Source organism: Neolamprologus brichardi, chromosome 2, assembly GCF_056152115.1.
Source record: "Neolamprologus brichardi isolate AB-2024 chromosome 2, ASM5615211v1, whole genome shotgun sequence".
Lineage (NCBI taxonomy): Eukaryota > Metazoa > Chordata > Actinopteri > Cichliformes > Cichlidae > Neolamprologus > Neolamprologus brichardi.
The window spans coordinates 33942494-33966396 of NC_142105.1; the positions used below are offsets into that span (position 1 = coordinate 33942494).

The 23903-nt window shown below is 39.6% G+C and overlaps 1 protein-coding gene across 4 annotated transcripts in view; it reads right to left on the reverse strand.

The window, feature by feature from the left end:
* Positions 1–23903, reverse strand: part of enox2 (ecto-NOX disulfide-thiol exchanger 2) — a 199959-nt gene that overhangs the window by 169820 nt on the left and 6236 nt on the right. For 3 of the 4 annotated variants that reach the window (XM_087851780.1, XM_087851784.1, XM_087851781.1), the window contains exon 2: positions 13539–13635. The gene's annotated coding sequence lies outside the window, so the exon portion shown is untranslated. Of the gene's footprint in view, positions 1–13538; positions 13636–23903 lie in introns of those variants that run through there. The other variant, XM_087851785.1, reaches the window with a different exon arrangement.

Sequence of the window (23903 nt, forward strand, 5' to 3'; positions counted from 1 at the left end):
CCTTTCCATCTTTCCTTCTGAAAGAATCCAGCACGCTGGGATGCTCATCCTTTGTCCAATCATGTTACCGTCCTTCGGCCAATTCACTTTATGCAACACAATATTTTCAGTCTTTTCTAACCCTATTATCATTTTGCGCCTGTATGTCACCACAATAGATTTAAAATGAAAGATTCAAGATGAAAATGAATTTGATTCAGTGACGTCAACAAAAACAATAAATGAAGCTTTGTGGAATTATATCCATTTTTGTACACAGATGCATATTTTCAGGGGCTTATATGTAATTGGAGTCAAAAGCTGTTCCACTGAAAGGTGTGCACTATTTATTCATTGTTTGTTTTTTCAGCAGCTTAGAGATCTAGAGTTTTTTCCTTACCCAAGGAGAAGCATTTGCATTTGGAAGCAGTTTCTGTGTCGAGCAGGCCATATTTAGGCTGCATTAACAAATCAAATTCCCAGAATAATACGCTTGCAAATCAAGAGTATGGTAGATTGTGACCAAAAAAAGCAAGCTTGCAGCTTGAAATGGCCCAAACATACATGAAAGGCGCTGGTGGTGACTGCAGGAAGCTTTCAGTGATAAAGGGAAACCTTCACAGCATGCAGCGAAGTGGAGAACGCTCTCTAGAGCAGCTTTCAAATCTTCGATAAAGGAAGACAAGATAAAAACGCAGAAGATTCACCACAACGTGCAAACCATTCATCAGATACAACAACAGAAAGGCCAAATTAAACCTTGCATGATAAACAAACAAAAACAACAACAATACTGAACATTCTTTGACAGCTTTGTGGCGCATTGGGTTGTTTCCTGGTTTCCACAGGGTCACTCATTTTGTTTCCACCTTTTTAAAAACACATGAATATTATAAAATAAAAATAAAATAAATATTATAATAGGAAAGCAGAGAGAAAGAGTGCAGGGCAGACATGCAGGTAAGGGCCTCAGATCAGACTCTGGGCTGCTGCAAACGGAGATGGAAAAAACAAACAAACAAACAAACACACAAAGAAAAAGCCCCCCATACAGAGCAAAACAAAGACTTGGTTTCCTAGTCCAGAGCAGCGGTTTCAGTCATAGCGCTGCGAGGACTTGTGAAGGTGCAGTTGGAAAGAAAGCAACGTAGCCCAAAATGATGATCTAAGGAGGCTCATTCAAGTCATTCAAGTGTCAGAAAGACTTAAAAGAATCTGTGCAGACGTTCAACTTAACTTCTGGTCCCCAGTCCAGCATTTTGACAATAGAAATTGAAATTTGTAAATAAGACGATGCAATCTTTGCTAGTGTCAGAATACACTGCATACTGTTAGACATGACCCAGTCATATCACCTATAGGTGATGTGCTTCCATACTTCCATTCATTTTGTAATACAGAGTTTAATCAATGTACTCATCGTCTTGACTTAACGGTAGTAGAGAGCAAAAGAGAACAGTGTACTCTTCCCATATGGAAAAGAAATAGTAAAAACTTACATGATTTACTCATGAAAGTGGCCACTTTCTCATTACTTTCATTTTTTTTTTTTAGTAAGTATCCAAAACATACAAGTTTCATTATATAATTTTTCAAGGGATCTTACATCTGTTTTCACTCTTCTATGCTTTTCATACAAGTTTCATACAAGACGGATACAAACTTTATAAGATTTATATACATCTTCTCCATATGGGTTTCTTTGTTAGATGTGGTTGCTGAACAAAAGTAAATTGAAGAGTTAATGATTTCTTATTGTAAAAACAAAGCAACTTTCAAACTTTTAAAACTAAATCTAAATCTTAAAAGCATGTGATTCTTCAGTATATGTCAGTAGTGTCACAGTAATTGTATACTTCACATCTAGTTATTATGTGGACCTTTTTGGCCTCGTTGCCTGGCAGGAGTGCCAGTTCTGCTTAAAGTCTTGGTGAAGTCTAACTTAGCAATATCCACAATGTTAATTTAGCTAAAACTGACAATGAGAAACTTTAGTTTTGTGTGATGAATACCTTGAGCTTTAATACTGAATACTAATTCCTGGCTGAAAGTATCTAAGTGGAGCAAACTGTCGAGGGTTATTAGTCATACATCTTGTTTTCTTTTCTCTATTGTAGTGAGTGGGGTCTAGCTGCAGCGCTTCTTTGTCTGGAGGCCTTATCTGGCTGTGAAGCACCAAGCTCTGTGCTGCTGCCTCTATTGGCATGGCAGTGGAGGCGAGGCCTGCCATCCCAGATAAACCTCCCTCTGTTCTCCCAGCAGCCCAGCAGGCTTCGTGTTTGCTGCAGGTGTCAGAGAAAATGTTCCCATAGCTATTAGACTTTAGCGCTGCTGGTGACATGTTGGCACTTCTGATGGGACTGCAAATGGGTGAAAGTGTTGACAGAGGAGATGGAAACGGGCCACACACGGAGGCAAGAAAGAACGAGGGGGCAAAAGTTAGACTGGGGTGGCTACCTATTAGAATTTAGTTAAGATGGGAAATAAGTGATCATTAGTATTAGAATTGCATTTCAGCTCATAAAAGTCTCACATAATAAGAAAAGTCAACGAATTTCTACAAAACTCCAGAATGATTCAAACTGGAGAAATTCATCTAATGATCTCTGTATAAGGAAAAAGAAACTGAGGCAGACAGGTTGTACTAACCACACAGTAACAATGGTTGTTGTTGTTGCTGCTGTTCCAAAACTGTCACCAAGGGAAAACCTTGTTATGCTCAATATTCAGGTGCCATACTGTTTCCAGATGGCAAGCACTGGGTGCAAGGAAATATAATTGAATCCTCTCAAACTGTTTCCTTGAACAATTTCCTCCCAAACACTAGATACAGGTACAGTAGCCTCAAACTTTCTTTTCAGTTTATCTGACACGAATGAAGAGCAGTTTGCACTGTGAAGAAAGGGACTAAGAGAAAACCCGGTCTTAGGACACGAGAGCAGACCTACACATTTCGCTTTTACAGCTGTACCTCGATGAAATAGCACATTTTATTAAAGCTAGGTGAACACAAATTATGTTCTCCTTCAGCCATGTTGTTATGCCTATTTAATAAACAAAATATAAGGTGTCTCTTAAGTATAGAAAACTTCACAAATATCTCTGAAGCCACCGTTGCATCCCTATACAACAACTAGCCCATCTGTGGGGAATATGGTCTGTGTTAATGTGGGGACAAACAACTGCCACGCAACCTTGCTAGGCAGAGAGCAAGTCTCTGAACTGGCAGATTAGACCACCTGGTCCTGCCAGACTGTCAGCCTATTTATACTCAGGAAAATAATTTACACCAGGACTGCCCAGAAGCATCGAGACGGAGACCAACGGGAGGCTCTGTGACAATTCCATCGTAACAAAAGGAAGAAGGAAAAAAGAGTCACTGTGTCCTGCTGCTGCAGTCTCGTTCCTTATAAAGCTTTCCCTGGAGGGAGCAACAGAAAATTTTCCAGCTAAGAGCGAATACTTCTTCAGCCAAGAGAGACACCTCTCAGCATGTGAGAATTAAACAAAGGAGCTGCTGTGTTAACATGACCCGAGTGTCCTGTCATCAGTGGGATCAGTGATGTGACTATATTTTAAGGTCCTGACCCAGTATGAACCTTCCAGATCCCTCAGGTCATCTGGATCCGGTCTTTTATCAGTTCCCAGAGTCAGAACCAGACACGGAGAAGCTGCATTCAGCTTTTATGCTCCTTATATCTGGAACAAACTCCCAGAAAGCCTCAGATCAGCTGAAACACTCAGTTTATTTAAATCCAGGTTGAAGACTCACCTGTTCTCAGCTGCATTTGAATAAAACACCAAATCCACACTTAAGCTTAAATTTTAAAACTTATATTTTAACTACTGATTTTATCTATTGTTCTGATTTTATCTGTTTTGATTTTATATACTGTTTGTTTGTTAGTTAGTTTGTTTGTTTTAATCAATTTTAAATCATGCTTTTTATTTGTTTTTGTTTCTAATATATCTGTAAAGCACTTTGAATCACCTTGTTGTTGAATTGTGCTATATAAATAAACTTGCCTTGCCAATGATTTATAAGTGGATTTGATTAAACGTGTCACTTAAGAGACCCAAAATATTACATGATGCAAGTTTGACATAAAACAAACATTCTTTTGGTGACAGTAATGTGGCCTACATACAGTAGAAGCTGCAATGAAGCCTCTGAACTAATGTCAGAGTTTGGCTTTTCAAGCTGTAAAAACTGGTGTCAGTTATCAAAAAAATAAACAAATAAATGAAACATAAAACAAGAAGGAAAAAAACTACAAAGGACAAGCAACAGCCTGTGGTCTAAAGTGTGGGCATGAATATACTTTATGGAAGATCTGCTCTCCAAACTGAAAGTAGTTTGGTTTTGCAGTAAACCACACTGCAATTAAATCAGGCAACGAGTCGTCTGAAAGCAAAACTTCCAAAGAGCTCTATTTTTGCTCCTCCCGCGACTGACATTTTCCCATTAGTGGCACGGACACATAATTTGGTGGCACCAATATTTCATTTCAGAGAGCGTTTCACGCAGTAATGAACATGTCACAAAGTGAAATTAATGTGTCACTGTGTTTAACAGATCCAATAAAAGTAAAGAATTTGAATCACTCAGAAATTACATATCAGACCCATTATCACAGTTCATACAAGACCAGTGACAATTTATTCTACTGGTACTCTACTTAAATGTTCAATGTCATGAACTTAGCCGTCTCACTTGAAGCAACAACACATTTTATTCTCAGCCACATTATCCTCCTGAGACTGACAGACACAAGTGTGACATTGTGATTAGAGAAGAAAAGTCCTATTAGTAGATTATCAGTGGAAGTAAACAAGCAGGAAATGTGAACGTCTTCAGTTGTGCTGTCAGTCGACAAAAAGCCCTGAATGGTTAAAAAATAAAAAGAAAGAAAGGAACTCGAATGTCTCTAAAGTTGTAAATCCCAAATCTGGATGGTCTATGCAACATTCTTTTTTCTTTTTTTTTTGAAAGAGATGAAATGGGTTTTTTGGGGGTTTTTTTTGTTTTTTTGTGTCCCGTTTGGATCTTTAGCATCAGAATTGTTGTCTTAAGGCCAAGAAAGATGCCAAGCGGATTTATTTTACCAAGTGGATCATCATGGCCATATTGGTCCATTTGATTGACCTTTATTATAATTATGAATTTATTTTATTTTCGGTTGCTACAAACGGGACAGACATGACTGGGGGATAGGACAGGGAGAAAGAATGAAAGAAAGAGAGGGAGAGAAAGAAAACCAGAGGGGAGAAGAGACGGTGAGAAAGGGGGGAAGAAAGGCAACATTTTCAAAACAAATTTTCTTCTCAAATATGCAAGAAGCACCAAGTATGTTTGTTGGGGTGGCTGTAGGTCGGGAGGTAGAGTATGTCATCTAGAAACTGAACCTATAAAGTGCTCAGGTAGAAGAGCACTATGTAAGAATCAGTCCATATACTCTATCTAATATTGCAGGGGTCTAAATACAGTTAGAAATTGTGTTGCAAATTCTCTCCATTTATATGCAGAAAAATAAATACTATGAAAACAGAAATATATAGATTGTTTTTGTGTTTGTTTGTTTGTTTCATCACTCATCCAAGTGACTTCTTCAGTCTCAGCTGACTGCAGGTTTCAATCTTATAAACAGTACGTTTCCATAATGACTGAAACCAGCCCACTGAGGGAACAATGGGCTGTGAGGTCAGTTCCTTAATCATAATTATGCAAATTCTCATGACCATTGATCAACAACCACTGACCAAAACCCACTGATCAATGGCCATGAGTCCCATTCACAGAGAGTTGGGGAATGGCTGCAATCACAGCATGTAAGATGGGGAAAGATGAACCCTTAGGTCCCTCCTCGATTCAGAGATGGTCTTTCCCTTTTCACGTAAACGGCCTCCTTGACTCCACGCTCAAACCAGCGTTCTTCCCTGTCCAGGATGTTACATCCTCATCCTTGAAAGAGTGTCCACTAGCCCCCCCTGTTTATAAGATTGGGGAAACCTGCAGTCAGCTGAGACTGAAGAAGTCACTTGGATGAGTGACGAAACGTTTCTCCCAGAAAACGCTACGTCCAGATGAACAGAATCAACTTTTGGAGATTTATTTTCCTGGATGATTGAGAATGCATCAAGACAAATATATAGATTGTTTTTGTTTTAGGCTTGTTTATATCTTCTTTGTGACAATAAGATTATCAAGCAAGGCTGTACAGTAAGAAAAGGAAGCACTGACCAGCATGGCTCTGCAGTATTTTGATGTGGAAAAAGAACATTTTCCCACCCCAGCCCAACAGCTGTTCACAAAGGCAGCGACTTGCAGTGACGTGCCAACCAGAGACCATACAAAGTCAATGACGTTTTGTGACTTCAACTGATGATGAACACTGGTTGTGCACTGAGTGGATCCCAAGATAAAGAAAGCACCCCACTGAAGGGCCTACAGATGTGATCCCATATATAACAGGGTAGAAATAGTGCATTCAGCTAAATTTGAAATTCGGAATTTCTGAGAATATGTTGGAGTGGTGTTTTTAAGTGGGAAAAAATAAAAATTAAAAACAAGCATTGTGTTGTATTTGCTTGTGCCATTTTTCCTTACTTTTCCGTCTTCACTATTGGAACACACTCAACTTGGGAGTTGCATCCCTCCCAGCTTCCGAGGCAAATGGAGCGCGGCACAAATACTAGAGAGTTACCTAGACCAGCGGTCCCCAACCCCCGGGCCTCGGACCGGTACCGGTCCGTGAGTCGTTTGGTACCGGGCCGCGAGAGTTGAGGCTCAGGTGTGAAATGTATAGTTTTCAGGGTGTTTATCGGTTTTCAGCGTTATTTTGTTATCGTTTTTATCGTTAACTCGGTTTTCCTGGGTCTTTCCACGTGTGTTATGAATAAATTCTCTTTTTTTCGGTACCGGTACTAGTTTTATTTTGTTGTATTTATCCGCGACACCTTAAAGGCCGGTCCGTGAAAATATTGTCGGGCATAAACCGGTCCGTGGTGCAAGAAAGGTTGGGGACCGCTGACCTAGACAACCGGAGCCTGGAATGTTGCTAGTGACCAACCGTGAGTTTAAAAGCGATGTGTTACGAGCGACTCACTCCTTGTGTGGACGCAGCTTTACCAAAGGCCTTGGTCAAATAAATAATTTTAGAAAGAACAGAGTAGATTTATTCAGACTGGAGTGACAACACTGTCATGTCACTATGTCTTTCCTCATAAAAAATGGCTGGATATGACAAGGTACTGAGATTTGAAACACAAAACGTGGCAAAGAAAAAACAACTATGCTGTACAATCACTGCCGACGATGTGCATTATATACTCTACCACGCATGGTTCAAAATGGGCACACTGGGCCAAACTACTAAGTAACTGATGTTTGTCTAATGTGTCACAAACATTCAGAGAAATATGTCAGAAGTTTATTGTGACTGCGAGTCAGCCAGGCCTAGTATTCCTTCTTCAACTGCTCTCAAGAAAGCAGCTCCAAAAACTTTTGATGACACAGAAAATACGAAAATCACAGATACTGTATGTGCATTAATGTGTTGGTGCGGCAGAGAGTGCTGAAGTGTGTGTGTAGGTGCTTCAACAGCCGTTTCAGCCTACTAGAAATTCAACCCCCAGCCTTCTTTGTGAAAATACAAAAGGCTGGAGGCAGAGATGAGTTCAAGATATTGTAATTAGCTACCACCATCACAAAACTGCTGCTGTAGAAAATGTGAGAGAAAAAGACATTAGTGAGTTTCATGATGTGGTCGCTGAAACAAAATGCTAATTGTACTATTTTTTAGACTGTATTACTTTGCCCACTTCTGTTTCATCATTTGTGGTTACAGTATAACAAAAATTGAGGCTGGCACAAGGCAGATAGCAGGTCCTAATGGTGATGAAACAGATCAACATGGAGGAGTTGCAATCATGTTGATCTTACATGGAGGAAAAACTGCATACAAACACAAAAGTTTCATCAAGTAGGTTCACATTTACCAATTCTGAGAGGCTGTGGATTTCATTCCCATGAACAAATGTTATTCTATAAAAACGACTCTGTTAATATTGATGTGAAAGAATTTGGATTATTCCAGCAATAATACCTGTTCTTTTCTCTGTGGGTACAGAGGTGAAAGAAAGCTTAATTCTGCGCCTGGTGGAGCGAACTCGGTGTGTGTGTGTGTGTGTGTGTGTGTGTGTGTGTGTGTGTGTGTGTGTGTGTGTGTGTTGTTTGTATCAGAAGAGTCAATGAGACAGACAGAGGGAGATGGAATGAACCAAAGGTGAGAGCTAATATTAGCCTGCTGCTGTGAATGGCAAGTTGTTACAAGAAGATAACAACATAACCGCACGCCTGAAAAACACAGCATTTTATTTCTTCATCACCAAGGACAGTTTTCTCTCACTAGTGAATTAGAAAAACTAAACACCTAAAAAAACCCTCATCTTAATAGACAAGGTAAATCACTGGTGATCACACAAATAGTGTGTGTCTGTATTTAAGATTAATATTGTACTTATTTCAAATGTCCCTGATATGTGTGGTACTGGAACCACACATACCATCACATTCACACCAAGAGTTTCCAATTAACCTATCCCCACTAAGTACATGTCTTTGGACTGTGGGAGAAAGCCGGAGTACCAGGGGAGAACATGCAAACTCCAAACAGAGAGACCCTCGCCTGATGATGGAATTTAACTTCTTCCTGTGAGCTAACTAGGGATGGGTACCGGTATCCATCATGGCACCGGTTCTGACATAAACGTAGTAACCAGACCAAAAAGCAGCGCACATTTCGGTGCTTTTTTTTCCTGAGCTGTGATACACTTCAGATTCTAGCCAATCATTTTACGTTTCCGAGGATAGTAGGCGGGTCCAGGTACGTACGTTCTTTTAGAGCAGAGCTACAGATTAAAATGCCCAAGGTGAAGCGGTCAAAGTCTGGCTGTACTTCACAGCAAAAGATGCAAACTCAGCAGCTGCAACAAGTGCTTTAAGCTGATACTGTGATACTGTCAAAGGAGGTAACACCTCAAATCTGATGAAACACCTGGCGACGCATAGCGTTTTTTTAAAAGCCGAGAAATGCGCCGTATTTGATAGCTTGCTGCGAGACCTCACACCGAGCACATATACTGCGGGTGTGGTGCCTGTTATCGGACCCGGAGTTAGCAACATCCCCCAAAAACCCGAAGAGGAGAGTCCTGGCCCCTAGCCCTGCCAGTGTAGCAGAAATGATGAGGATGATGATGCAGCAGCAGCCGTTCTTCTCTGCGTGAGTAGCTTAATGTTGTTCGTGTGTAATTTACGTTGAGTAGGCTAACCACGTTATTACATTAATGCATGTAAGGTGAACTAGCAAACACCATCATAGCTACATGCGGCTGTCTTCTTGTTTGATGGCAGATACTCCCTTCACCCTGGCCAAAAAGGCTAAAATGACCAAAGAAAAAGTGGAAAACAGCCAAACATGAGAGGTTTTTGGACAAAGTTTGTGTTTTTTCCATTGTTTAAGCTGCTTCCAGCCAAGAGTGATACCATATATGCCCCATATATACCATATATGCCCCAGGTTATCTTTTTACAAAAAAACAGCTGAACATGAGAGGTTTTTGGACAAAGTTTGTGTTTTCCATTCTTTAAGCACCGTTTAAGCACCGGCACCGTTTCAAAAGTACCGGTTTGGCACCGGTATCGGATAAAACCTAAACGATACCCATCCCTAGAGGCAACAGTGCTAACCACCGTGCTGCCCCAAAGCCTAGATACAACTGCTTATTGTGTATGGTCAACATACTATAGATGTTGTACCATAGAGCGCTAGTTAAGAGAGCTATTGCAGTCTTACGCCTCAGTTTACTTATTTAGAGGTTCCCATCACAGAGATGGTCTGCTGGGCCTGTGTCAGTGCTGGGTGGCAATAAATTAGTTAGAGGTCAACTTTTACAAAAATCTTCTAAATGCAATAATTTGAGAACAAGGTGATGTAGGTGGTGTTTTGAAATTGATACCATAGATTTATCTGCTAAGAGGGTGATGGGTACCACTCACCACAGACAGTATTTTATAAGTTGCTATTGGTGCATAAAGGTTAAAGAGGGGTCATTTTAGCCCATTTGGTACATGACTGCCAGGCAACATGATGATCTCATGATATCTGAAAAAACTCCAGGGGCCTCAGATGTGCAGAGATGTGCCAAGTTTTTCTTTTGCTGAACTCCTGATTGTAGAGGAGGAATTTGTGGACAAACAGATAGAGATTAGGTATATTTTAGTAAGATAAGATTAATATCTGCAACAACATTTCAAAGTCACTTGACTAGCAGCACATATGCCTTTTTGTCAAGCTACAAATTGTGACCACCATTAAGGTGTGTGAGCAGTATGCTACATGTAAAAACAGATGTTCTTAGTGTTAAAAATGAACATAAATGGGGATGTTTTGCTTCGTTAGTGAAATCATTATAAAAGAAAAGCAACCTTTCTGTTGCAAGTCCCACATAACAGCATGAAGAGATCATAGGGGATTTATCGGTCGCTTTTATTTAAAAGGAAGTGTTATTGCGTCACATATTTATGGATTGACACAGCAGTAATCCTCAACTATTACCCCTCCTACGTACCTTTCACCCGCTTACACTTGAATGTTAAACTGCAGCTACCAGAGAGCAGGCAGGGAAGGTAAAACAGAAGGACAGTAGGAAAATAGCACTTGATAGAAAATGGTTCATCAGGATGTTACATCACAAATTTCCAGTAATTTGGCCTGGTCTGTAACATTTCTGCACTAGTAACTCAATAGCAGGTAATATCCTCTCCATTTCAAACACACAGCAGCATCTGGGATGCTCTCTATGTCAAATAGCTGTTTAGAGTAATCACCGGCAAGAGGCTGACGAACATTCCTAGGCAAGCATCGCTGGCACTGAGTGCATGCTGTCATGTGGCCGGTACTGTGCAGACTACTCTCAGCAAAAAAATTTGGGACAACAGTGTCAGTATTTTGGAGATGACTCAGATGAAAAAGAACAGAAAAAGCTCTTACCGCATCTTACAGCTGGCTCAAGTGGGCGTTTTTAGAGACAAGATGACCAGAAATCCAAAAATATCTTGCAGTGACAAAATGATCCCTGGTATGATGCAAAACGACCAAGCGGCAGCAGGAAGAAAGTGCTGCTCTCATACAATCTTTCACCTTGAACGTTTTCCCAAAGGCCGGAGTGACGGACATTCCTCTGTGCCCAGTTAAAAACAGGAGCTTTGACCCATTTGCTTCCACTTTGGGGATTAAAGTAGGACACTATATTGCCTACTGAGTATCCCATGAAAATATAGTATGTGTAAAATTAGAATGAGGGCTTAAACAGCATCTAGCTAATAATGGAGTTCAGGATCCAATGACCTTTCTTGGGGGAATGAATTCTTCTGAAGCTCTGGTAGAGGCAGCTCTGTGGGAGATAATGGGAATGTTTGGCTTGGTTGAAAACTCTCATGTCTCTCTGGACTCAGAAGGCATCACTGACCACCAATTTAAAGTGAAGCAATGCGACTGAGTGTGTCATGTGGTGTGTCAGGTATTCTTTGCTGTGGCTATGGAGACTAATAAATCGCTACTTTTTGAACATACATTATTTAATTACAATAACCTATAAGCAGCCAACACAAACTATAACAAAATGCAATTGTCGCTCCTCCTTTTAGCCTCTAGTGGCACTCAGCATGATTATTAATGACAGTAACAGATCACGTTAATGAGTCATGCTTGAAACAGGTAGCTGCAAGCATTGTTGAATCCTCTGCAAATGAGTTTGATTGTGTGTGTGCTGGATGAGAATTGGCATCCGATGCACGGTCATTAACTGCGCAGTAGTGCAACGATCTTTAATTTCCTTCAAATCTCTTGTGAGTTTGGTGATTTCATTGCCAGAGACGAGACTTTTTGAACATTACAGGCGATGTTTGTGCAATTTTCAGATATATAAACTATTATGATTTAAATTTTTTGGAACTGAATGGAAAGGAGCCGAAGACCACAACAAAACAATCAACAGAAACCAGAGAAAGTTTCACATGTTACACAATCAACTTAACTGGAGCCCCTGTTGCATATTTTATGTAGTCCAAATATATACACCCAACCTAACAACATGGTTGAGATAAAGCTCAGATGTATTTCAAACTGCGCTGATGACTATACAAGAAAGCAGAATATAATCGAGGTTAGATAGTTATTCCATGGCCAGAAAAGAGAAAAAAATACACTGCAGTATATTCAAATGAGCGAGGCTCTAATTGCATGTGCCCAAATGCACGCACAGAATCTAGTTCGGGAAAACTGTTTTACATTCAGCCCACATCTTCAGTAGTTAGGAGTTCTTAGGCAACAGGCAATTAGAGGAGATACCACTGCTCTTATCTGCTGCTGAATCTGAAGGCAGATTCCAGGAGTAATAGCCTGAGAGACAAGCAGCACCTGAGCCTCTGAGACGGCAATGAGCAGTATACATCCTGCAAGCAAAATAACGCCAACACCTTTTTAACCGCCAACACCTCATTACAACTAAATTACTAAAAACTAATTTACTGCTTCATATCTACTATGAAACATAAAGGAAGCCAATACATAAGTACACAACAGGTGTTTGTGTAGGCAGGCTTGGCCAACATCCGTTTACAGTTGCCATGATGCTGAAACTACACCACAAAAAAGTTAACAAAACTGAAATAAAAACAGGATGATTTTATGATAATTTAAGATAGAGACATAACTGTTTGTCCAATCCATCCAAGACTGGCTTAAGGTGTTAGTTATAAAGTTTAACACTATTTCTAGACACTAGAAATTAGAGAAGTTAGAGAAAAATAAGATGAGAGGAAGAATTCAAGAGCTTTTCCCCCCAAATGTTAAACTGTTAAATTGTATTGAATTAAATATTTTGAACTGACTGATTTACAGGAACATCTACAAGAGAAACATAATGATAAAAATTCAAGGCTAGTTCACATTAACAGTTCTTTTAGCCTCTTTAGAAATATTTTCAAAATCTGTCAACTGCCCAACGTTTTAAACAGACTTCCTTTCTATCACAAGTATCAAGGAACACTGAATCCTGATCTCCACACACAGCTGCGTGCATCGCATGCATCTCCTATTGTTGCAAGCATGATGTAATTTGTTAATGGTACTTATAATGAATGATTAGACTCCCTGTGCTGCTTCAGAGTTTTTGGTATGCAGACATCAACCGCACATTAAATTTGACACACCATTAATAATTTGGTTCATTTAAAAAAGTGAAGATGATAAATTAAGAAGTCAAAATAGAAAAAAGAAGAACAAAACTTTGCATCTAGGGCTAAGTATTGAAGTGGAAGTCAGAGGTTGCGGGCTCTGTGGACTAAACAAAACTAAGTCCTCAGCTATAGCTATAAAATCCATGTTAATATATTTCACATATTACCAGACAGGGCTTATAACATAAGTGCACCAGTGGTGAATTGCTTTCTTAGTCAGTTTGATTGGCATGAGCTCTGCATGCCATGGAGAAAATACCTGCATGCTGCAGCCATTGAACAGCTTCTCTCAAGCACCAGGCCACTTTACCCCTTACGCCATTAGAATGCTGGAGCAGTTTGATTCATCTTGTAGTCTGCAAATGATAGAAAAAACAGTATTAGCCTTACACTGCTAAAATAGTTGTATTATCATCTTACTACACGGCTCTAAATCAGTTTTCGAGCTAGGAAACTAAAACAGAAACCACACAGTCCATTCTGATTTAGAGCATTTCCCTTTTAGAGTCTAACCTGCAGCCTAAGGCACCTTTCACTGTAATGACGCTGCATAAAAGCTCATTTCAGTGAGCCACTAGGCCAAAACACAGCAATGTGAAGTCATCTACTTTTCCAGAATGCAGTGTATGGCCATCAGGAAAAACGATAGCAAATCAAATGTGCGCAAACATATCACGTAGAATAAGTTGAAGCATGGACCTTGAAGCACTGCACTAATTTTCTGTCTACCTGGTGAGCACCAACAAAGAAGAGAAAGCCATTTCTTTGATTAACTTTCCAGAGGTGTACATTCAGACCTCAAAGGAGTACGAGGACATAAACCACTGTCTTCGCATGTTAAGCCTTCACCTTGGGCTTGTTTATTTGTATTTCATATTTTTACCTGCACCCTGTGGCAAAATACCTGCACTTACAAAACCCCTTTTATTGTTTTTCCATTGTGCTATTGTCAGTGTCAAGGCCTCCAGTGGAGCACTAAACACTAAATGATTAGCAGACAATGTTGCTGCAATCCCTGAACTTTGGAGTGAGAAAAAAACCTCACAAAGAACATAGTACTGTGAAAAAGTATTTGTCCTTTCCTCATTTATTTTCTGCATATTTGTCACACTTATATGCTGCAGATCATCAAACAGCGCCCAAGGATACCACAAGCAGTAGAGTAGCCAGGGATGGTTCTCCTGAACCATAGCCTAAGACTAAGAGGTGAACTTGCTGGTGTGTTTCTGATCACTGTCCTGCTGCATAATCCAAGCGAACTTGAGAATCAGGGCACAAATTGATGGCCAAACATTCGACTTCAGAATTTTGTGTTAGAGAGCAGAAATCATGGATCCATCAATTATGGCAAGTTGCTGTAGGTCATGAAGCAGCACCAGTAGTCCCAATACCACCACTATGTCGACTCTCGGTAAGACATTCTTTTTAAGAAATGTTGTGTTAGTTTCACACCAAATATAACACAATGTAAACTTTCCAAAAAGTTCAACTTTTTGGCTCGTCAGCCAACAAAACATTTTCTCAAAAGTCTTGGAGCTCATCAACATGTGTACTGATAAATGTAAAGCAAACGTTTGAGTTATTTTTGGTCAAGGGTACTTCAGCTTCAGGGTTCTGGGTGTTAAAGTCACTGACTTTATTTCTCTTGAGGTTCTATAGATCATGGCATTAGCCATAGCATTTTATATTTTTAGCCTATTCCACTTTGTTAGACAGGTTCTATGTAACTGATTTGTTGATTCAACAGGTATGGTAGTAATCAAACCTGGGTGTGGCTAATAAAATTGAACCCAGCGTCAAACACATGTGATTAATTACAGTTAATTTATGATTTTACAAAGGGAAACAAGTACTTTTTGACATAGGGCCCGACAGATTTGGGTAATTTATCCATTAACAAAATATCCTCATATGAAAATACTGGGGGCTGCCAGTGCTACCCTTCAGTCACCTAGTAACTGCACCTGTGATATAAATTTGAAACTCCTTGGTGACTTCCTTCATTTGACCTCTGAACTCCACTCTCAGTTCAAGGTCACTAAGATTCAGATTCAAGATTTTTAGCAATACAAAAACTTTCAGTAGATGCGCCTGTGGTATGAATGTGAACGTCATAGGTGACTTCCTTCTTGAATTGTTGCATTCACGAGGTTTTCAGAAAACTCGACCTCTGAACTTGACCTCTAAGTCAAAGTCACTGAGATTTAAACTTGTCCGAGATTTTTAGTACCCGTCTCATCTATGGTATTGATTTTAAACTCCTATGTTGCCTAGTTCTCAAGTCTTTGCCCAGTTGGGTAAAAGCAATACCCCAGTTGTCAAAGGAGCTTGCAAAGAAAAGCGTCTGGACTTCTTTAAGTTGCTTGAAGACGTTTCACCTCTCATCCGAGAAGCTTCTTCAGTCCCACCTTATCATGCGAATTCCTGAGGTCAGATGGCCCAGGATGTGAGTGGGCGTTAAGGCGTGGCAGAGGCCACGTAAGGCCTCTGCCATCTATAATCCAGTTTTGAGATCCCTTCCCAGACGCCTTAACGCCCACTCACATCCTGGGCCATCTGACCTCAGGAAATCACATGATAAGGTGGGGCCAGGTTTCACAATGAACTCACCCGAAACTCTGGCTATTTGGGACCCACACCCAGTTTCACACCTTGGCTCAGGCGATTAGAGGATCATCAGGGGTCCTTTTGTCCCTCTGTGGGGGGAAACTCCCACTAGGTCTGTGAAGGTTCTCAGTCATCCAGGTCATTGTAATCAAAGGAGCTTGCAAAGAAAAGCGTCTGGACTTCTTTAAGTTGCTTGAAGACATTTCACCTTCATCCGAGAAGCTTCTTCAGTTCTAAGGTCAAATGGTGGAGAGTCCCAGATATAAACCTAGTGGGAGTATTCAAAGGAGCTCGCAAAGAAAAGCGTCTGGACTTCTTTAAGTTGCTACTTTTGTAGCAACTTAAAGAAGTCCAGACGCTTTTCTTTGCGAGCTCCTTTGACTACGATGACCTGGATGACTGAGAACCTTCACAGACAATACCCCAGTTAAAAAGGGAAATACTTTTCACTGCACTGTAGATTTCTTAAGATAAATAAGAATCTGATCAAATCAAGGTTGTTTAAAAATATAGGCAAAGAATTACTACAATGTATACAGCAGCTCTGCAGGTATTTCCAGTAGTTTGAAAGTGGGAAAATAAAAGCACCACATACTATTTTGACATGTCTTTCTCATGTCCCCAACTTGCCATCTCATTACAGTCATGACATCTCCAGACTAAACTACTGAGTTGATGTATAACCACAAATGCTAAGCAGCTCCTACAGTCGACTGAATTAAACTAGGGCGTTTTTTGGCTGTTTTGTACGTAAACACAACAAATGTGTGGATGCTGGTGTGTCTGTTCTGCTGAGAGAAACCACATTTGGATTTTGTTTTGACCAATTACATCAGTAGGCTGGTTTAAGAGTAAATCTATGACCCTTTTAGCATTTACACTGCAACAGGAAAACAGCGCCACCATGACCATGAATGTGACAGCAGAAGGTAAACATTTGGACAGCAGCTCACACGTGTTGAATAAAGGTGAATATAATCGTAAAAATGTTGTTTTGACCATGAATCGCCTGTACTTCCAGCGAAGCTTAGGAGCTAATCATGACTTAACTCATTGTATTACAAGGAGCCAACGCACGTTCTCAGTACTGCTATAATGTGATGACTCCTTACCAAATCTCCAACTACACCCAAGTCCACCCACACCCTCTCAACATCCGACTCTCACTAGCAAAGAAACCATTAACAGTAATGAGAATCAATGAGGGTGTTAAAAGTATTGGCAGGCTACCCTAGGAGCTGCTCTCTGTGCCATCTTTATTAGTCTGAAAAGAGACCCAGCCTCTAGCCTGCCAGCTCTAAATAGGAGCGCATTGATCAGAAGGTCAGGCCAGGCTGAATCCAACCCTTTAATTGTCTGCGCCACTCCTCATTCTCATTCCAACAGCTGTCAGTCGACTCGCAGGTAAACCAAGGCCAGCATCACACGTGGTAGTTCTCACAGAAGTCGGCCTTTAAGGCTCAGACAGCATGTACGCCATAGGTAACAGGAAGAAGAAATGAAAAGTTATTTCTCGTGACATATTCATCTTAATCAGTTGAGAGAAGAGAAAACCACCACTGATCCCACAACACACACAAACATACGCAGTATTACACTGACTCTCAGCAGATGAAAGCTACCTTTTAATTCACTTACTTAATGCATTTCTCAAATTCAGCTCAAGAAAGGCTTCCCATCACACTGTACTTTCCTTTAACACCTTTTTACAAGACATATTATGTTCTTCTTCAAGTGATATAATCTCCTTTACAGACACAGTAACATTAAACCACTTTGTAAGACTGCTATGCCAGGCCCCCACCTCTACATAAACCACACTACAAGTTGCAAATATAGCTTACAACAGGCTTATAAGGTCATAACCTCCGAGGGATGACGATCTAGTATTAAAGAATCTATGCTATATTCTTTGAATTAACTGTTAGCTAGTTAAAGGAACAATGGACACATCTTCCAAAATACTAAACAAATACAAGCATCCGGTCAGTGCTGAAAAAGAGATTCTGTGTCTCTCTATGCATTTGCATATTTGTGAAGCAGATAAATTCACTTCCTCATTAAGTTTAATTACCGTTTTAAAATATGGATATGGACTCATCAGCTCCTCCCTGCTAACCTCTATTTATATATTTTTAGATTAAATATATATACAAGTCTGACTCAGAAAATTCCTTCTAAGTTTGAAATATATTTTCATATATTTATAAGATGGATAAAGAAAACATGACCACAAACTATCTCCCAAGAAAAAGTTAAAACTCTAACATTAGAAAGTTTATATATCAGATTGTAGCACTTGCTCCGACTGAAAAAAAAGATCCTTTTGCACCTTAATCCAGATGTCTGGCTGCTTCAGACAGCGCTTTGTCAGAATTGTTTCCTGGCTTTAGAGATGGAGTCATTTCAGATGTCTTGGCGACTAATCAGATGCCATCATTCATCAAAAAGTTGCAGTGACAGGGCCGAGCCTGTCTTTACAAAACCTAGCAGGGTAAGATTGCATTGCAGTTGTACAGTGATTTGAAGCTCCAGTGTGTGTCGAATATGTCTGGCTGTCAGCCTCCTACATATATTTTATTACAGGATGGTAGCAGAGGTAAATAAATAGGTTTATTTAATATGTTGCACTCCATAAATCCCACAAAAAAGCTCAGATAAAACTGAAAAAATTAAGACAAAACCAAGAACACAGGCAAGGCGAGGGCTTGGAAATCGAATTTTCATAGCGTGAAATATGTAGATGTCATTCATACTGCACGGCAGCCCGGATAAAGTATGCAATGATGTTGTGACCACTTTTTTGCTATAATCAAAGTCCTCACAGCTCATCACTACAACTAAAAATTTAGTGCAATCAGTAAGATTATTGCCTATCATCAGCAGTGGCTGATTAAAAGTGTGGCTTTCATCTTTATGAAAAACATGCCATTTGTGCAAGTAATTGGTCTGCCCAGAAGGACGGCCCACTCGGAGGTCATCCATAGATGATCAGGTAATCGGTGCAAAACAAAAGTGTTCAGCTCATTAATTACTAAAGTCATGCACGTCTGATATCTGAAAATATATCATCTATATAGAGATATAATAAACACATGACTATTTCCTGTGCTGGATTAACTGTAAAGTACATCCAGCACCTCTCTACTTGTCAATGTCATTGCAGCTTCCAGACTTACTCGGGTATGAAATTAATTTACTTCACACCTTTTGGAGACTTCACATAAGATCAGTATCCATTGAGATGTGCTGAGAAGATTTAGCCTAAAGCCGGAATCCATATAGCCTAAATGACTAACCACGGGGAGTGATAAAGTGCATTGTCCTGAGATGGTTAGACCAATTTCAACAGCGATGCAGTGTGCCGGAGGAAAGAGGTATTGGCTGTGTACAGCAGGTCTGTGAACTCAGTGGAACCAGTTATCAAGCCATAAGCAATGCAGTGAAAGTAACACCAAAGCATACATTTAACCTGTTCCTGCTTTGCATTCCCATTGCTAACTTTGCATTTATCTCCTATGCTACATACCTGTGTAGGCCTACAGCATATCCCAGGTTGCAGATGGAGTATGGCTGAGGTCACTGCTCTATTTTCAAATCCTCCTGGGAAGCTTACAGCATATGCTCCCATACTGTCATTTAAGCTAGTTTATTTTAGCAGTGAAAAAGTAGGTGATGTTTGAAGTTAAGAAACTGATTTATTTTTAACAGCAATTTGAATGAAGTGGAGCAGACAGCAACACAAGATTGCTACAAGGGAGGTGACTATAATTAAAGTTACTATGCCAACTAAATGTCTTCATCTTTGCCCTCATCATATCCCTGCAGTGCACAAACTTCAAATCAGAAACAGAACGTCAGTGACGTAGTAGTTCATCCACCTCAATTCAAATGTTTTTTAACCTGTCCCATCCTCACAATGCTTTCACAAATGCTTATGATCTTCTTGTGTATCTGATGTTTTCTCATTTTAATTATTTATTCATTACTTGGGTGTCAAATGCTTCCGTGCTGTCACAGCGTCTGGCACCTTGTAGATAAGTCGATATACATATATGTATATATCAGGGGTGCAACGATACGCAAAATTCACGGTTCGGTTTACATACATACAGACAGACAAACATACATACATACATACAGACAGACAGATATATTATATATAAGATAATATGTTAATTATGACCACAGGACCATTTTCCAGTTTGCCTTAGCCCATCTGGTTTTTAACATTATACAAAGTGTTCTTTGCACAGAAGTTAAAATTAAAAACAAACAAACTTTGCTCTCTGCATTAAAATATAGGGTTTCAAGGATTTGTCAGCAACTCCATTTCATTTCAGTTTAGAAGACAAAAACAGTCTGTATTTTAGATAACTAGCATCTGCTACATATTAAAAATGCACATGGCTAAAGTACATAAATATTTAAATGTGAACTCTGCAGTTCTGTTACATAAGAAAACACAAATAAGTATTTCCCAAGTTCCGTTAAACAGAGCAATAAATTTCTTAGCACCTCCTTTCTAAACGTCCTAACTTTATTTCTGATGCTTGACATTATTTTACTTTGCATACAGAAAAAACAATTATTTCACAAAAAAAAAAGAAAACAATTGTGTATCCTTTTTGCTGGATAACAGCCCGCAGTCATTTGTTGTAGTTTTCAACAATTCTTGCACACATCTCCTGATCAATCCCAGCCCAAATCTTTCAGCCTCCTATAGATTTAAAAGTCTTCTGGTATAGACTTGAGTTAACCCCACAAACTTTAAACAAGATTCACATCAGGGTGTCGTTTGTTTTAGGTCATGCTGGAAGACAAAGTGACGACTCACATCCAGTTTTGCTGTTTACAGAGATGGGCAGTAATGCGTTACTGTAATCCGATTACTTTTTTCAAGTAACGAGTAAAGTAAGGGATTACTATTGCAAAAACGGTAATTAGATTACCGCTACTTTCCCGTAGGAACGCTGCGTTACTGCGTTACTAAAACCGTGATTTTTTTGCGAGAATGTCTCATGACAGCGACGTTGGTGACAACAGCTGTGTGCAGATCAACAATGGATCATATATCGAGTGCAGAGAGAGTATGAGCGTGCAGCGTTTAAAGCGTGGAAGCACTGACCTTACTTTGAGTTTGATTCCATAAAAAGTGACAAAAACATTAGTGTCCGTTGTGCGTGGGAAGAAAACTTCTTTTTACAGCGAAAAAAAACCCTAAACAAGTGCGAGTGCGCTATGACGTAATGGGAAACTCACAGAGAAACTCGCGGATTCTTCCACTGACCGCTGCACACCTGCACCAGGGTAACCCTCCGCCTACCCCACTCCTGCTTTACAGGTGAAAATAGAGCAACAGGACCGCTAGTCTTTGACTTTATTTATTTTCTGCTGTGTTTTACTTGCATCTATTTGAAAGACTGAGTGTAAACACACAAAAAAAAAATATTTTATTTTATGTGCTGGAATGTGCAGAAAATAGGTTTAAATGTTAAACTAATTTCTTCCAGTCAGAGAATGTTGCAGATAATTAAATTTTTGCTTGATGCATAAAGTTAAAAGATTAAAACTAATAAAACAAGTTTTAAAAAGAGACTTTTCCATTTGATTACATTTTGTATGATGATTATGCAGAAAAATTAGAATTGGGCTGAAAGATCTATCACTTTATCACCTATTCAGGTTGTAAATCGTGTTTTTAAAAAGTAACTCAGTAACTAAGTAATTAATTACTTTTGAAAATAAGTAATCAGTAAAGTAACGGGATTACTTTTTGGGGGAAGTAATCAGTAACTAGTTACTGATTACTTTTTTCAAGTAACTTGACCAACACTTGCTGTTTACTGCCTAAGGTTTTCTTGAAAAATCTTCACATATTCTTCTTTCGTCGTGTTTTTTCCCCTCCATCCCCTCAGCATAATACTCCCACCACCGTGTTTCACTATGGGGACAATCAGTTGTTTGCCTCTTCCTGCTTTCTCCAAACATCCACTGCCAAAAGTATTCACTCACCCATTCAAATCATCCAGATTTCAATTACTTTCATGGCCACAGGTTTATAAAATAAAGAAAGTAGCTATGCAAACTGCTTCTACAAAAAAAACCCCATGGAGCTTCATGGAATGGGTTTCCATAACCAAGCAGCTACATTCAAGCCTTACATCACCAAGCGCAATACAAAGTCAGACGGTGCTGGTAAAGCACACTGCTAATGGACTCCAACACAGTGGAGACATGTTCTCTGGATTGATGAATAATGCTTCTCTGTCCATTTTTGCCAGGAGAAGATTAGTTGTCTGGCGAGTAGTGTAAACTTTGGAAGAGGGGAGGATTTGGTGTGGGGCTGTTTTTCAGAAGTTGGCGTCTGATCCTTCGTTTGAGTAAAAGGAACTCGTAATGGTTCAGCATACCGAGCCATTTTGGACAATTTCATGCTCCCAACTTTGTGGGAACATTTTGGGGATGGCGCCTTCCTGTTCCAACATAACTGCACACCAGTGGACATCCATAAAGAATGGCTAACTGAGTGTGATGAGGAAGAACCTGACTGGCCTGCACAGATTCTTGACCTGACCGAACACCTCTGGGATGAATAGGAGCGAGGACTGAGAGCCAGGCTTTCTTGTCCAATGGTTCTGAGGTCAGCGTCTGACCTCACAAGACGATACTGTGAGGAAGGGCAGGTTATTTCCCATAAACACACTCTTAAACCTTAAGCTTTTCCAGCAGAATTAAAGTTGAGAACATTTTGATAAAAACTTCAAATTTTATTTGGAGGCAATTAATTTTGTCCTCATCTGTAAATCTCATTCAAGCTTGACAAGAGAAAGACATACACTACTTATACTATGCAAGATATGTACATAGTTAAATTAAACAGTAGTTTAATTTATTATCGTGCTCTTCTATTACCAGTTTTCACTATTTACTCACTTTAGGTATTTCACAACAGACTGGTACTTTATGCACAGACCCAAAACGCACACAGGTTTATTGATTCGCTGAGATGACGCCTCGTCATCGCCGGCCTCTTCTTATCCAGCTGCCAAATTCCCCTGAGGCTAAATGAAAGATCTCATAATGAGAAATGTCACCTTTTCTCACCCCAAGTGGGACAAAAACAATTTGCTTCAAAACATGGAAAATATTCTCAACATGGTGAGCTAAGTTTAGTATTATGGCCTTGGGCAGAAAAGACTAGTCAGACAGATTTTGCAGATGGAATCAAAATAGTGCTGGGGCACACGGGAGGCTATGAAACAGTGAGGGCACAGTCTTAAATTCGAATATATAACGAATACCAAATGAAGGCATGCAACACTAGTAAGCATCATTTAAGTAACATAAGCAGCATTTATGACACCTCTAACGGGAAGATCTGCTGATGTTAGTCAGATGCACAATAGCAAAAATGTTAGCTCATGAGGTAAGCAAAAGTATTACATAAGTATTATATATAAGTATTGCATGGATATGCAAATAAACTCTTAAACAGTCGATTAATTTACTGGATGTGTAAAAACAAGTGAATCAAAGATATTCATGGTTAAAAGCAGTATACAGCATTTTGCTTCAGTGGATATCTAGTCTGCATACAGTTAGAGTCACTGTTACTTTTGTTTTAAACAGGTGACCAAAGATGCTATTAAATTATGTTTAAATGAATTAACATGGTTGTTTCCCTCTGAGTAAGGTTAAAACCTTTTTGCTGGGTGCCACAGTGGTTGTTTCTATGCAAAAAAAAAAAGTGTTTGTGTTAGTCTGGAATTGCAGAGATGTTTGGACAGAATTTCTGACAGCCTCTCTTCTCAGCTTGAACAAAATCCTGAAGCTCATTTTCATGTTTTACAACAGCAGAGCTGTGCTGCACTTGTACTGTCTGGTTAGTTTGTGACTGACAGTTGGCTACAAAGCACTCAGACATTTTTTTTTCCTACAGTTTTACATTTAATCAAATCGCCTGAGGCCATCTAAACCTGTATACCTCATTAATATTCCTAAACAAGCTTTCAGC